The sequence below is a fragment of the Loxodonta africana genome, chromosome 2, assembly GCF_030014295.1.
Source record: "Loxodonta africana isolate mLoxAfr1 chromosome 2, mLoxAfr1.hap2, whole genome shotgun sequence".
Classification (NCBI taxonomy): domain Eukaryota; kingdom Metazoa; phylum Chordata; class Mammalia; order Proboscidea; family Elephantidae; genus Loxodonta; species Loxodonta africana.
The window spans coordinates 169,246,404-169,261,664 of NC_087343.1; positions in this window are offsets into that span (position 1 = coordinate 169,246,404).

Consider the following 15,261-nt stretch of genomic DNA (forward strand, 5'->3'; position numbering starts at 1 on the left):
ACCTGAGCTAACTCTTGAAAGGTATTGAGGAAACCAGAAAGAGTTAGTTGGCTGAGCAGAAAGGGAAAGATGCAAGTGGTAAAGCTGGAAAGGTGGGCAAATCTCATGGTAGGCACAGAACTCTCGAAACCAGGAGCTTGGGCTTAGAGGGCAAAAACAAGACATTGAACAGTGGGTAACTTGCCCAGATTGGCATTTGGCAAGATCACTCTGCCATAGGGAAGAAGGGTTTGAGGAGGCAGAACTGGAAACAGAAAGACCAGTGAGGAGCCTACATTCCAAGCCCAGGGAAGAGGCAACCAAGGCCCGAGCTACAACGACAGTGGAGGGGAAGGAAAGAAGAGGGTCCATTCTGGAGCCACTGGGGAGGAAGAATCAGCACCACGTGATGACAGACTGGATGCTGGAAGAATAGAGTGAGTGAAGCAGTAACTGATGGGATGGTGCTGCCTTTCATCAAAAGGGGCAACCAGAGAAGGGGTAGGTGGGGGTTGGAGTGAATTCAGTTCACAGCAATAGAAACCATCTAGCATGGTGGTTTTCAATAGTTTTGTTATTTTTCTTTTTATTCAGTGGGAATGTCCTTCTAAGCCTCCCTGGCATTTATCGTCCTTGTTAGTTACCATCAGGTTGGTTCTAACTCACAGCAACCTTGTGTATATAACAGAATATAACATTGCCCAGTCCTGAGCCATCTTCATGATCATCGCTATATTTGAGTCCTTTGTTTCAGCCACTGTGTCAATCCATGTCACCAAGGGCCCCCCTGGCATAAACCAGGTAAGCTCAGAGTCACTCCAGGTGAAGGGGAGAAAGGAACAGAGAGTGCTCCGCAAATCTTAGCCCCCAGGGAAGTAAAAGTCCCTCAGCTCTAAAAGCCTCTGTCCTGATGAAGTAGGAGGCTGAGTCCCCAAGACCCCAGGCTGCCCAGGGGAATGCAGTTTGAAAATCACTGCTACGTTGTAAGAGCAAACAGGAAGCCAGAGCCTGGAGCAAGTCAGCAGCAAGTCTGGTCAGAACTGGGGCCACCGTGCATTGTCCACGTTCCACTACCCAAAAGTATATTGTTCATCCACTCTTACTCCCTCTCCCAAAAGGCATCAAAGAGTTAAGATTCAAATATACACTACAAAAGAGGCAGAAGTCCAAATTCAGTGCATAGGAGGCTCTGTGGAATGCTCTTCCTGGACAGGACATTAGCAGCCTTTTCCGTCTCTCCCACATGCCCTCTTTGTTCAGTGAAACCACCCTGATCGCACAACACCCAGACCCTGCACGGTCCTGGCCACCAGGCAACAATGCAGAGAGCTGGTTGCTTTGTTCCCACTCCTGCTGCACCAGGGCTAGGTTTCTGCTTTCCCTGGGCCTGATTATTCTAAGCCACCTCTGAGGCCCCACAGGGCCGGGCCCAGTGTTATCTCCCATGCACAGTCACCACCTCGTTAAAAGGCAATCAGAGGAGCTGACTTTAATAAATGTTAACACCCTCACTGTGAAGTCTGGCAATTAAAACTCCTACCCAGGACATTTGAAACAGGCCTGTGGAAAATCCCTCTGCTTTAATAGGCTCCTGCCATCAGAAAACACTGAGAGAAAGGAGGGATAAGAAGGAAGCGTTAAAACTTTGAAAGGCGAGGTGAGCAACCAGGAAAAGCCCTCTCCCTCAGTTTTCATCCCTCACGCTTGAGAATCCCCCACGAGGCCAATTTCATCCAATGGGACTCATGAGCAAGCATAGGCAGTCAAGGCTAGAAGACCTTAGAGATTATCTAGTGCAGAGGTTTTCAGATTTTAGGAGGCATCAGACTCACCCAGAGACCAGGCTAAAACAGAGTCCCAAGCTCCACCCTTAGAGTTTCTAATGCTGCTGTTTCCGAGACCACATTTTGAGAGTCACTGACCTACCCCAAACCCTATGGGGCAGTTCTACTCTGTCCTATAGTGTCGCTGTGATTCAGAATCGACTCAATGGCAACAGGTTTTGTTTGGTTTTAGACCTACCCCAACACCCACACATTACAGATGTGGAAACTGAGGCACAGAGAGGGATGGGGACTTCCCCAAAGTCTCACAACTATGTAGCTCAGCCCCACTGGAAATTCATAAAAGCAAGCCCCATGACAGTAATCCTCAAAATATGTTTTAAATTTTTATGTTACCCACAGCTACATTGCACTTACTAATATTTATCATCACCATCATCATCATTACCCTGAAATGAAATCTTTGGAAGTCAAGGGAAGAAACAGTTGGTGGTTGGCACACCGAGTAACGGGACAGCCTGCCTCATCAATACAAGTTGGAAAGCAGCTCTCCTAAGTGAGCTCTTTGATTTCTGCAAAAAACAGTATTTCCTTTGTTTCTTCTTCCCTTAGATCAGATTGGCACAGTGGTTAAGAGCTGTGGCTGCTAATCAAAAGGCTGGCAGGTTGAATCCACCAGGTACTCCTTGGAAGCCCTATGGGGCAGTTCTACCCTGTCCTATAGGGCTGCTCTGAGTTGGAATCAACTCGATGGCAACAGTTTTGGTTTTTTAGTTTAGATCAGATTACAGGCAGAGATTTTCAGGGCCCTTACACATTACCCTAACTCATAGTGACCGTGTAGGACAGAGTAGAACTGCCCCCATAGGGTTTCCAAGGAGTGCCTGGTGGATTTGAACTGCCGACCTTTTGGTTAGCAGCCAAGCTCTTAACCACTCGGAATCGACTCAACAGCAACAGGTTTGGCTTGGTTTTGGTTTACACTTAGCCCACCGCCTGCCTGTCAGTTTGTTGTAACGTGGTGGTTTGCATGTTGGTATGATGCTGGAAGTTATACTAAGGATATTTCAAAAACCAGCAGGTCCACGCATAGTGAACAGATTTCAGCAGAGCTTCCAGACTAAGACAGAGTAGGAAAAAAGGCCTGGGAATCTACTTCTGAAAGTTAGTCTTTGAAAACCATATGGAGCACAACAGAGCATTGTCTCATACAGTGCTGGAAGATAAGCTCCCCAGTTTGGAAAGCACTCAAAATACACAGTGGACGCAGCAATGGACTTGAGCATGTCAGCAACCATGAAGATGGCACAGGACTGGGCCACATTTTGTTCTGTTGCACATGGGATCCCCATGAGTCTGAGCAGACTTGACAGCAACTAACAACTACAACATTTTACTTAATGGAGACAGACTGAATGTTTTCCACCTAATATCAGGAAAAAGGTGAGGATGTTTGTTTCTGTTTGACATTGTCACTGGAGGTTTTTGGCATGGCGATAAGGCAAGAAAATGAAATTAAAGGCATCCAGATTGGAAAGAAAGAAGTAAATCTATCTCTATTTGCAGATGACGTGATCTTGTGTATAGAAAGTCCTAAAATATCTGCTAAAAAAATCCTAGCACTAGTAAGCAAGTTCAGCAGGGTGGCAGGACATAAGATCAATAAACAAAAATAAATGGCATTTCTATGGGTTTTTTTTTATATATTAGCAATGAGCAATCTGAAAATGACATTAAGAAAATGGTCCTATTTATAATAGCAGCAAAAAGAATAAAATACCTAGGAGGTAATTTAACAAAGAAGTACAAGACTTACACTGAAAACTGCAAATCATTGCTGAAAGAAATGCAAAAAGATCTAAATAAATGAAAAGAAATCTCATGTTTATTGATCAGAAAATTTAACATTGTTAAGATGATGATACCCACAAATTGATCTACAGATTCAGTGAAATCTCTAACAAAATACTAGTCATTTGTTTTTGTTTTTTCCCTTTTTTCCCAGAAATTGAAAAGCTGATCCCAAAATTCATCTGGAAATGCAAGGGATCTAGAATAGTCAAAACACTCCTGAAAAAGATGAACAAAGCTGGAGAACTCATACTTCTCAATTTCAAAACCAACTACAAACCTACAGTTATCAAGCCTGTGTGGCACAGGCAAAAGGAAAGACATATAGATCAATGGAGTAGATTTGGAGTCTAGGAACAAACCCTCACATTTATAGTCAATTGATTTCTGATAAGAATTCAAAAAATTCCATGGGAAAAGAATATTCTACAAATGGTGCTAGGAAAACTCAATATCTACATGCAAAAGAATGAATTTGGACCCTCACGATGTATACTAAAATTAACTTAAAATGGATCATATAACTAAATGTAAGAGTTAAAAGGATAAAACTCCTAAATGAAAACACAGGAGTAAATTTTTGTGGCTAGACAGTGGCGATCTTAGAGATAAAAGATAAGTGACAAAAGACAGAAAATAGATAAATTGGACTTCATAAAAATTAAAAACGTTTTTGTGCTTCAAATGACACCATTAAGAAAGTGAAAAAAGAAAACCACAAAAGGAAGAAAACATTTGAAAATTATATACCTGACAAGGGATTTATATCCAGAATATGTAGAGAACTCTTACAACCTAACGATAAGAGACAAGCAACCCAATTAAAAAACAGGCCAAGGATTTGAATAGACATTTCTTCAAAGGAGATATAAAAATGTCCAATAAGTATGTGAAAAGGTGTTCAACATCATTAGTCAGGGAAATACAAACAAAAAACCACGATGAGATATAACTTCCCACCTGCTTGTTGTTTTTAGCTGCCATCAGGAAGGCCCCCAACCCATGGCAACCCCATGCACAATGGAATGGAACACTGCCCAGAGTGCTGTGCCATCCCCATGATCAGTTGTGGAGCAGACCATTAGAAGCCATAGAGTTTTCATTGACTGATTTTCGGAAGTAGATTGCCAGGCCTTTCTTCCTAGTGCATCTTAATCTGGAAGCTCTGCTGAAACCTATTCAGCTACTACCAAAAAAAAAAAAAATTGCCGGTGAGTCAGTTCCAACTCATGGCAACCCCAGGTGTCACAGAGCAGAACTGCTCTACAAGGTTTTTTTAGCTATAATCTTTACAGAAGCAGATCTCCAGGCCTTTCTTCTGTGATGCCACAGCATGGGTTCAAACAGGCAAACTTCTGGTTAGGAGTCAGGCACAAATCGTTTGTGCCACCCAGGAACCTAGGATGGCTAAAGTAAAAAAGATAGACATTAACAAATTGACAGGGATGTGGAGAAATTTAGAACCCTCATACACTGCCGGTGGGAGACTAAAATGGTACAGCCACTTCGGAAAACGGTTTGGAAGTCCTTCAAAATGCTAAACATAGAGTTACTCAGCAATTCTACTTCTAACTATATCCCAAAGGAACTGAAAACATATGTCTACACAAAAACGTGTATATATATGCTCCTAGCAGCATTATTTATGTTGCCAAAATGTGGAGATAACCTAAATCTCTACCAACTGATGAACGGCATATTTATACAATGGAATATTATCATACAATGGAATAAAAAAGAATGGCTCACTCCCAGACACAGCTCGTGAGGAACCCAAGTCCTTCTGATCAAGGCACAGCCCACAGATGACGTGAGGCCAGAAGTGGCCCCCAGCACGCTGGACTCAGGTTCACACTACAACATTGATGAACTCCAAAAATCTTATGTTAAGTGAAAGAAGCCAATCACAAAAAGACCACTTATTTTATGATTCCATTCATGTGTAATGTGCAGAATAGGCAAATCCATAGAAAGAGAAAGTAGAATAGTGGTTGCCTGGGCTGGGACAGGGTGGGGGACGCAGGAATAACCAATAATGTTTATAGGATTGCTTTTAGGGGGTGTTGAAAATATTCTAAAATTAAATTGTAGTGATGGTTTCACAACTCTGTGAATACACTAAAAATCACTGAACTGTACACTCTAAATGGGTGAGTGTATGATGTGCAAAATATATCTATATAACTCAAATAAAGCTCAAAAAAAAAAAAGAGGGAGATACATAAAATTCTTAACACAGAGGCTGGCACGTATTAATTGCCCAATAAACATATCCTTCCAGAAGGCATTATGCTGAGTGAAATTAGCCAGTTGCAAAAGGACAAATGTTGTATGAGACCACTATTATAAGAACTCAAAAAATAGTTTAAACAGAGAAGAAAATATTCTTTGATGGTTATGAGAGTGGGGGGGATGGGAGGGAGGAGGGTTTTCACTAATTAGACACTAGAAAAGAACTGTTTTAGGTGAAAGGAAAGACAACACACAATACAAGAGAGGTCAGCACAACTGGACTAAACCAAAAGCAGTTTCCTGAGTACACTGAACGCTTTAAAGTCCAGTGTAGCAGGGGCAGGGGTTTGGGGACCATGGTTTCAGGGAACATCTAAGTCAATTGGCATAATAAAATCTATTAACAAAACATTCTGCATCCCACTTTGGAGAGTAGCATCTGAGGTCTTAAATGCCAGCAAGTGGCCGTATAAGATGCATCAATTGGTCTCAACCCACCTGGAGCAAAGGAGAATAAAGAACACCAAAGACACAAGGTAATTATGAGCCCAAGAGACAGAAAGGACCACATAAACCAGAGACTACAACAGCCTGAGACCAGAATTAGATGGTACCTGGCTACAATCAATGACTGCCCTGACAGGGAATGCACAGAGAACCCCCAAGGGAGCAGGAGAGCAGTGGGATGCAGACTGCAAATTTTCGTAAAAAGAACAGACTTAAGAGTCTGACTGAGCCTAGAAAGACCCCAGAGATCATGATCCCCAGACCTTCTGTTACCCCAAGACAGGAACCATTCCCAAAGCCAACTCCTCAGTCAGGGATTGGACTGGACTATGGGATAGAAAATGATACTGGTGAAGAGTGAGCTCCTTGGATCCAGTTGACACATGAGACTATGTGGCCATCTCTTGTCTGGAGAAGAGAGAGCAGAGGGGGTTGGAAGCTGGCCGAAAGGACATGAAAATACAGAGTGGAGGAAAGGAGTGTGCTGTCTCATTAGGGGAAGAGCAGGTAGGAGTATATAGCAAGGTGTATATAAATTTTTGTATGAGAGACTGACTCGTTTGTAGACTTTCCCTTAAAGCACAATAAAAATTATTTAAAAAAATATATCCTTCCAGAAATATTAAAAACTAGACCGTGTAGGCCATTTTAGACCTGGGAGTACCACTATTCACCTAGTGTCAAGGATTCTAAAGCAAACAGAAGAATTTCCCAAGGTAGTTCAGGGTTCTGAGTCTTGCTTTCTAGATTAATAAAACAGTAATAACAATAGTCCCTTCTGTAAAAAGAAGGTTTTATACCAGTGTACATCTATATCCAGAATTAATGTGTTTATTTCATATCAAAACTCTGAGTTCACAATACATGGAAGGTCAGCTCAATTGGACTGGACCAAAAGCAAAGAAGTTTCCGGGATAAAATGAATGCTTCAAAGGTCAGCGGAGCAAGCGCGGGGGTCTGGGGAACATGGTTTGCGGGGACTTCTAAGTCAATTGGCAAAATAATTCTATTATGAAATCATTCTGCATCCCACTTTGAAATGTGGCGTCTGGGGTCTTAAATGCTAACAAGCAGCCATCTAAGATGCAGCAATTGGTCTCAACCCACCTGGAGCAAAGGAAAATGAAGAACACCAAGCCCACATGACAACTAAGAGCCCAAGAGACAGAAAGGGCCACATGAACCAGAGACCTACATCATCCTGAGACCAGAAGAACTAGTTGGTGCCCGGCCACAATCGATGTCTGCCCTGACAGGGAGCTCAGCAGAGGACCCCTGAGGGAGCAGGAGATCAGTGGGATGCAGACCCCAAATTCTCATAAGAAGACCAAACTTAATGGTCTGACTGAGACTGGAGGAATCCCGGCGGCCATGCTCCCCAGACCTTCTGTTGACACAGGACAGGAACCATCCCCGAAGACAACTCATCAGAAATGAAAGGGACTGGTCAGCGGGTGGGAGAGAGATGCTGATGAAGAGTGAGCTAATTATATCAGGTGGACACTTGAGATTGTGTTGGCAACTCTTGCCTGGAGGGGGGATGGGAGGATAGAGAGAGAGGGAAGCCGGCAAAATTGTCAAGAAAGGAGAGACTGAAAGGGCTGACTCAAGACGGGGAGAGTAAGTGGGAGTAGGGAGTGAGATGTATGTAAACTTATATGTGACAGACTGATTGGATTTGTAAACGTTCACTTGAAGCTTAATAAATGTTATTATAAAAAAAAAAAAAAAAAAAAAAAAAAAACTCTGAGTTCAGCAGGGAAAGCCTATTTCCTCTCAACACATGCAGAAAGCAATACTCAGAGAGAGCTGTCTGGAAGAGCTCACACAGAGGTTGGAAGAGCCAGCACCAAAGCCCATGTCTCCCAAGCTCTAGTGCAACCAGCTCATGGGGGTTTCGTTCCACCTTTTCAAGAGGCAATACCGTACAGTTATGTTGCCTGTACTGTATCATTTGTAAAGCGCCAAAGGACACCCAGCCCAGTACCCAACCCTCCCAATACCCCCCAACCCAATACCTCCTCAATCTCCCCAACACATTCAGTTCCCAACATACCTGCAGAAGTACTGCTCATCATAAGAGGTGCGATGGAGACTTTAAATCATAGCAGTGCTTGGCCCTAGCCAGCCTAAATAACCAGCCCTGGAACTTTGGGTATATCTCCTCTCCTCTCTGCAATTCTATTTTCTACTCTACAAAATAAGGTTATTGGAATAATTGAGCTCTATAGCACCCTCCAACTCTAATATTCAAAGACTGGGTATCACAATAAAATGTAAAGTAGATCCTGTTGCCCAGCTGGTTGCCCTGGCCTTTAAGGTCTGGGATTATTTGGGCCCTGCTACTCTCAGGCTTATCACGACCTCTGTCCCCTGTGACGTTTTCCCGTTCCTGAAACACACGAAGGTAGTCACTCACCTCAGAGCCTCGGCATTCGCTTTTCCCCATGTCTGAACACTCCTCCCCCTGATTTCCCCGTGACTGGCTCCTTTTCATTATTCAGGTCTCAGCTCAAATGTCACCATCTCAGAGACAATCCTGTAATCACCCAAACAAAATAGATGTCATCATATTATTCTTAGCACTTACCCATCTTGGAAATTCCTATTTATTTGTTTCCTTGCTTCCCATCAACCTCACCACTTAGAATACAGACTCCATGAAAGCATGAATGTTCTTAGAAGTTCTCAATAAATATTTGTTGAATGAATTAATTTCCTTAACTGAATAGGAACCATCTTGACTAAGGATTCATTTGTCTGATGAATTTGTTACTACTTAGCAGGGACCTGAGTCCCAAGGTCACAGGCTGGGTAAGATTTGATCAGGTAGAAGGCAGGAAGGTTAACCTGGTGTCCAGGTACCAGGAATCAGCAGGAAAAGGGTTGTTACAAGGGTGGAAAGATTTTAGGGATCAATCCCAATCTCTGTCCCCTACCCCTGCAAAACACATACATACACGCACATACACGTCAAATTCTGTTTCCCAAGAAAAACAGCTTATCAGCTGAGCTGCCTAAAAAAATCATAAGATCCCAGACAGGAAGCAAGATCATTCTTTATAATTGCTACGTAGGAGCTTCCATACGGCACCCTGCCGAGAGCAGGGTAGCAAGATGGATCAGAACAGACGGCTTATTAAATCATCCACTGCATCTGAGCACTTCCAAATGGCTTTATTTCTTTTCCTTTTTTTTTCCCCATCCATAGGTTTTTAACGTTTGCTTTCCTCTCTCCACTGTTTAGGATTCCCCTTAGGTGTTTGTTCACTGCTTTTTCTGCCAGCTGCTATGTTTTATCAACCAACTGCCTGAATCTTTCACGGAGTGTGAGGGTCATGTTGCAGACTGGACCCAGCTTTTGAAGTCAGAAGACCCAGCTTTGAGTCTTGGTTCTTCTGTGTGTTCCTGGGCAAGCTGTGAGCTTCTCTGAGCTGCAGTCTCCTCATAGGTGAGATAGGGTGAGGACACAACTACCTCACCACCCAGTTTGGGGCAGAGCTTAGAGGAGATGACATATGTCAGCCTGCTTTCCAAACTGCCAAAGGGAGGAATGATTGTGAGCTACCAGGACCAGGATAGCTGGGTTTCTGCCCTTGTCTAAGACAAGACGTCACACACACTTCACTGATTTTGCTTCTTTTTTTTTTTTTTTTTACAGAACCCAGCCTATGACAGGAATAGAGAGGAAAGATATTTTAAATATTTTTGGCACAACTTTTTTAGTTCTTTCACGTGGAAGAGTTGGGATTTTTATGGTTGAGTCAATTTTGGAGGGACAGAGGAATGGGGTAGTTATCACAGATGGTGACACTTATTTAGGCTCACTGTCCACTGTGAAGGACACGAAGGCTGCTTGTAGGGCAGATCAGTCTCTGCCTGCTCAGCCAGGCTGCACAGTTCAGCAAAGATGCTTCAGGTTCCTTCCACCTCAGAATGCCACTACTCCTCCATTAGCAGGGGTTCTTTTGATTACCAGCAATAGAATCTGACTTGGGCTGTGTTAAATCAAAAAGATAACTTAATGCAAACTGGAATATCCTACCAAATAGACGTAAAAGCCTAAGGCTCCAGAAAGGCAGGAGGCAGCATGGATCCAGGAGTCTGGGCAGCAGGGAGAGGTGTGTGGACTTTCTTACCAGAGTGCTGGTGTTGAGCAGAGTTGGCTACATAGACCACCAGGATCAGAGTCTTTCTGATCCAAGTTTCCAGCTTTCAGTGTCTTCATTCTCCTATACTAATCAGCTATGGCCCGAGGACCAGGATTCCATGATATGGGAACAGCAGCTAGAAGCCCACCCCTATGCAAAGGGGCAGCTGTGGTGAGTCAGGCAGCCAACCCATATCATACCTACTTGATTCCAGCCTTGGACTTCAGCTCTAAACTTCTACAATTGCTCATCTAAATAAACCATTAACCAACGGCTGTCAAGTTGACTCCAACTCAGGGTGATCCTGTGAGTGTCAAAGTAGAACTGTGTTCCATAGGGTTTTCAATGATTGATTTTTCAGACGTAGATTGTCAAGCCTTTCTTCCAAACCTCTGGGTGGACTCCAAACTCAAACCTTCCGATAAGCAGTCAAACGTTTTAAGGATTTGTAGCACCCAAGGACTCTCCCCACCTGAATACTGCATGCCATACAAAGACTCACTCAGCAAAACTGTCTAAACCAAAGCAGAGTCTTGTTGACGGGCAGCCTTAGCAGTTTGGGTTTGGAATAGAAAGAGAAAGAGAGAAGCAGGATAAGGAGGTGCGGAGGGTCCAGGAGTCCTGTCATGGAAAAAGTCCTCACCAGCTGCCTTCCTCTCCCTTTCCATTTCCATTACAAAAACTGTCCTGCACTGGGCAGGGGCTAGTGAGCTCAGAGAAGAATTTAATCACCAAATTATGTATATTATTTATCTTCCATGTACCACACCACATGTTTGGTGCTGCAGATACAGGAATGAATGACAGTCTATTTCATAGCAGAAAATATAGCTTAGTAGTTAAGAGTCTCAACTTATGATGCTGGAGACCTGGGCTTAAATTTCAATTCCATCTCTCATGTACTGTGTCACCTTGGCAACCAGCTCAGCCTTCTCAAGCTGCAGTGAGGTTTGGCTAATAATCGTGCCTACCAAACCAACTCATAGCAACAGTGTAGAATTGCCCCATAGGGTTTCCAAGTCTATAAATCTTAAAGGAAGCAGACTGCCATGTCTTTCTCCCGCAGAGCAGCTTGTAGGTTCAAACTACTGACGTTTTGGTTAGCAGCCAAACACATAACCACTGTGCCACCAGGGCTCCTCTAATTGTGCCTACCTGGCAAGTAATTACCATGCTTAACTGAGAGAAAGTAAATAAAGCCCTCGCACAGTGGTTGACACCAAGTGAGCCCTCCATGCACGTGGCAATGACTTACTACAATGAAAGAAAAAAGGACGTCTCCATCACTTTACCTGTCTTGTGCCAGAAAGGACCATAGAAATCACTATTGCAGGTTGTCAGCAGATTTCGTGCCCAGTGGAATTCAGGCCCACAAACATCAGAATCACCTGGGAGCAGCTATTAACAATGTAGCCCCCAGATTTACTCCCAGGTAATCTGATTCAGGAGATTAGGAGAAAGGTCAGGAATCTGCATTTTAAGCTGCACCCTCACAATCTGGGTGATTCTGGTGCACGATTAATATGAGAACCAGTGTTCTCGAGTAGACTACCCTCTTGCATAAAGGTGAGGAAACTAACAACTATGAAGAGGAAATAATTCAACTTAAGACCTCACAATGAGAATTACTGAGTAAGTTCCTTTTCTAGTGCTGTGCAACAAATTATCACAAAGTGGCTCAACATAACACAAAGCTATTATCTCAGTTTCTAAAGGGCAGACGTCTGGGCTCAGTGTGACTGGATTCACCGCAATGCAATTAATTCACTGGGCTAAAACCAAAGAGTTGGCTGGGCTATGTTCCTTTCTGAAGCTCAGGGTCCTCTTTCAAGCTTATGTGGTTGTAGGCTGAATTCAGTTCTTTGTGTTTGTAGGAACGAGGTCCTCGTTTCTTGTAGGCTGTCACTCTCAGCTCCTCCAGCGACTCTCTCATCCTTGTCATGTGGCCTCCACCATTTCCAAAGGCAGCAATGGAATCTTCCTCATATTGAAAACCCCTCACTCTTAGAATCTCGTACTTCCTCTTTCTCTAAAGTCTAAACCCAGATTTAAAGCATTCTTGTGTTAGGCCAGTCCATCAATTTCATTAATTCAAAGCCAACTGATTAGTAAACTTAGTTACATTCCTTTTGTTGTATCATGTAATGTAGTCATGGTGTGATATTTCATCATAATCACAGTTCTCATCCACACTCAAGTGGACAAGATTATACAAGAGTAAGGATCATTGGGGGTCATTTTAGAATTCTGCCTACCACACAGCAACTATCATCCAAGACTCTGACAAGCTCATCAATCATGCTGAAGACACCACCCCTCGATGAGTTTACAGGAATAGCTTCCTAACTCCGCTCTCTGAATCAACATTTGTCCCTCTAAATCAAATTGTATGAGGGAAATTTGTCAATGTGAGATGTAGCTTGTAACTGATAATTCAAGGCATTCTAAATGCAGGTTGTAGGTTCCTTGAAAGGCTACTTTCCTTAGTGCATCTATGTGAAAACCTGGCAATTCATCCATCTGCACTCACCAGACCTGGCCTGGACTAGAAAACACCCCTGAGATGGATCTTAAGCTGACCATCCAAGCCAACCACTCACAAAGTCAAGCATTCATTTCAAAAACTGACCTGCACTGGGAGGGGGCTGGTGGGCTCAGAGAAGAATTTAATCACCAAATTATGTATATTATTCATCTTCCATGTACCAGATCATGGATTTGGTGCTGTAGATACAGAAATAAATAAGACAGTCTATTTCACAGCAGACAATATAGCCTAGTAGGGAAGACAAAGGAACTTAACCTAGTACTCTTACCTGCCCAGCATGATCCCCAGGCCTTCTACATACATTATTATCCCTTTTAAGAGTCTAAACAGGCTTACAAAATAGAGATTATTGTTCCCATTTTACAATAATGGATTTCAGATTTATGTTATATAACTTGCTAAACACACACACACACACACACACACAAAATAGTAACAAGAGTCACCACCAGGATTCAAACCTAGATCAGGCCAGTTTCAGACCTTAGGCTTTATCCACAGACCCAATGTCAATAAATGTGGGTTCTTTTCTGTGACTTCAGCCATACACAATGCAGTGTATTAAATAAAAATGAGAAGTAAAAAAAAATTTTTTCAACCAGTAAAACAGGGCAGTGTCCCTCATGCAGTCTTAAAAAATAATAAAGCACTACATTTTGTTCTTGCCCTAAGTAAAACTAAATCTCTCCAACAGTGTCAGATGTGTTACTAATTACACAATTACATTATGCAGTCATGCTGATGATAAAATTCTTGGAGTGCTTTCAGCAAATTCGAGTTTGGAGAAAATAATGGCTTGCTTTAAAATTATTTACTAAATTAAGCAATTCTTTACTCAACATTGTTTTTAATAATTCAAGTACAGGATGTTTTAGTATGAACGTTACCCAAAAACAAGTTAAAAAATAATTTCATCTGTTATTAGTATGCACGTGGTTTGTTCAGCAAGGTGTTTTTTTTTTTTTAATATTTAATATTCTTGCTTTGCCAGAGAATAGAGGACTTTTCACTCTATCCACGATTCTTCCAATTGGAATTAAGCTGCTTCTCCCGCATGCCCCCAGAACTGACAGAGCTAGGGAGGAAAGGCCAAAATTTTTATTTTCCTCAGCAAGTGACCACAGATGTTTGCAAACCAACTATTCCTTAGAAGAAAAGGGGAGAAGAGATTTCATGACAGGAGTTTTTACTCCTTTCCAAATCTCCTTTGCCACCCTATCATCAAGAATTGCAAGAAGTGGATTCTACCTTATCTCCTTGAATCTGGTGGGCCTGTGACTGCCTGGACCAGTAGAATATCGTGGAAGTGAAGGTATGTCTATTCTGGGCTTAGCATTTAACTAGTTTGGGAATTTTTGCTGCCTTCCTCTTGGAAAACTCAGTCTTGAGATGCTTCCTCTCAGAATCTAGCCAGCATGCTGTGAGATGTCTAAGCTTCATGAAGAGACCATATATAGGCACTCAGGTTGACTGCCAGCCATGTGAGGGTGCCATCTTGGACACATAGTTGAACTTTTGTATGACTGCAATGGAGGGAGGGATCCCAAGTGAAACCCATCCATCTGAGCCCAGTCAACTCCTAGAAACATGAAAGATAATAAACTATTTTTTTAAACCATTGAACTTTGAGGAGATTTATTATACAGCAATATATAACCAGAACAGCCCTCTTTCAATTAGTCAGATATGTGGACCAACGCCATACTTGGTCACTAAGTGAGTGACCATGTCTCCATAAAGGAACAATAAGAGGTTTCCTGCTCTTCTTTGGGGCCTCACTTTTTCCATCCGTGAAACACAAAGGTAGGGCTAGACCTAGGGTCACAATCTAGAGGTCGTCACAGTGGTCACTGGTTAAAGACAAATCATCTAAAACCCTGATGGTAGCTATACATGTGATGAAGCCACACTGGCTAACTAAAAACCAAGTCTTCTTGTTTTGGGCTGGAATTAGATCAATTCAGTGTTCACTTCTGCTAGTCAGAAGCTGGTTAGCAGTCACATATGGCTCTGATAGCTAAAAATGAAATAAAGAATTAAATGCTGCTTAACTCATGAGGTTTATTCAGCACAGAAAAAAATACTTCAAAACATGAGCTCCTGCCTGAGAAAGGAGTCCTCAAGGATGAGAAAGATGGTAATGTCCAGACGATGTGATTTCTAATAATGCTAATAGCTATCATGTATTGAACACTTATTATGGGCCCAG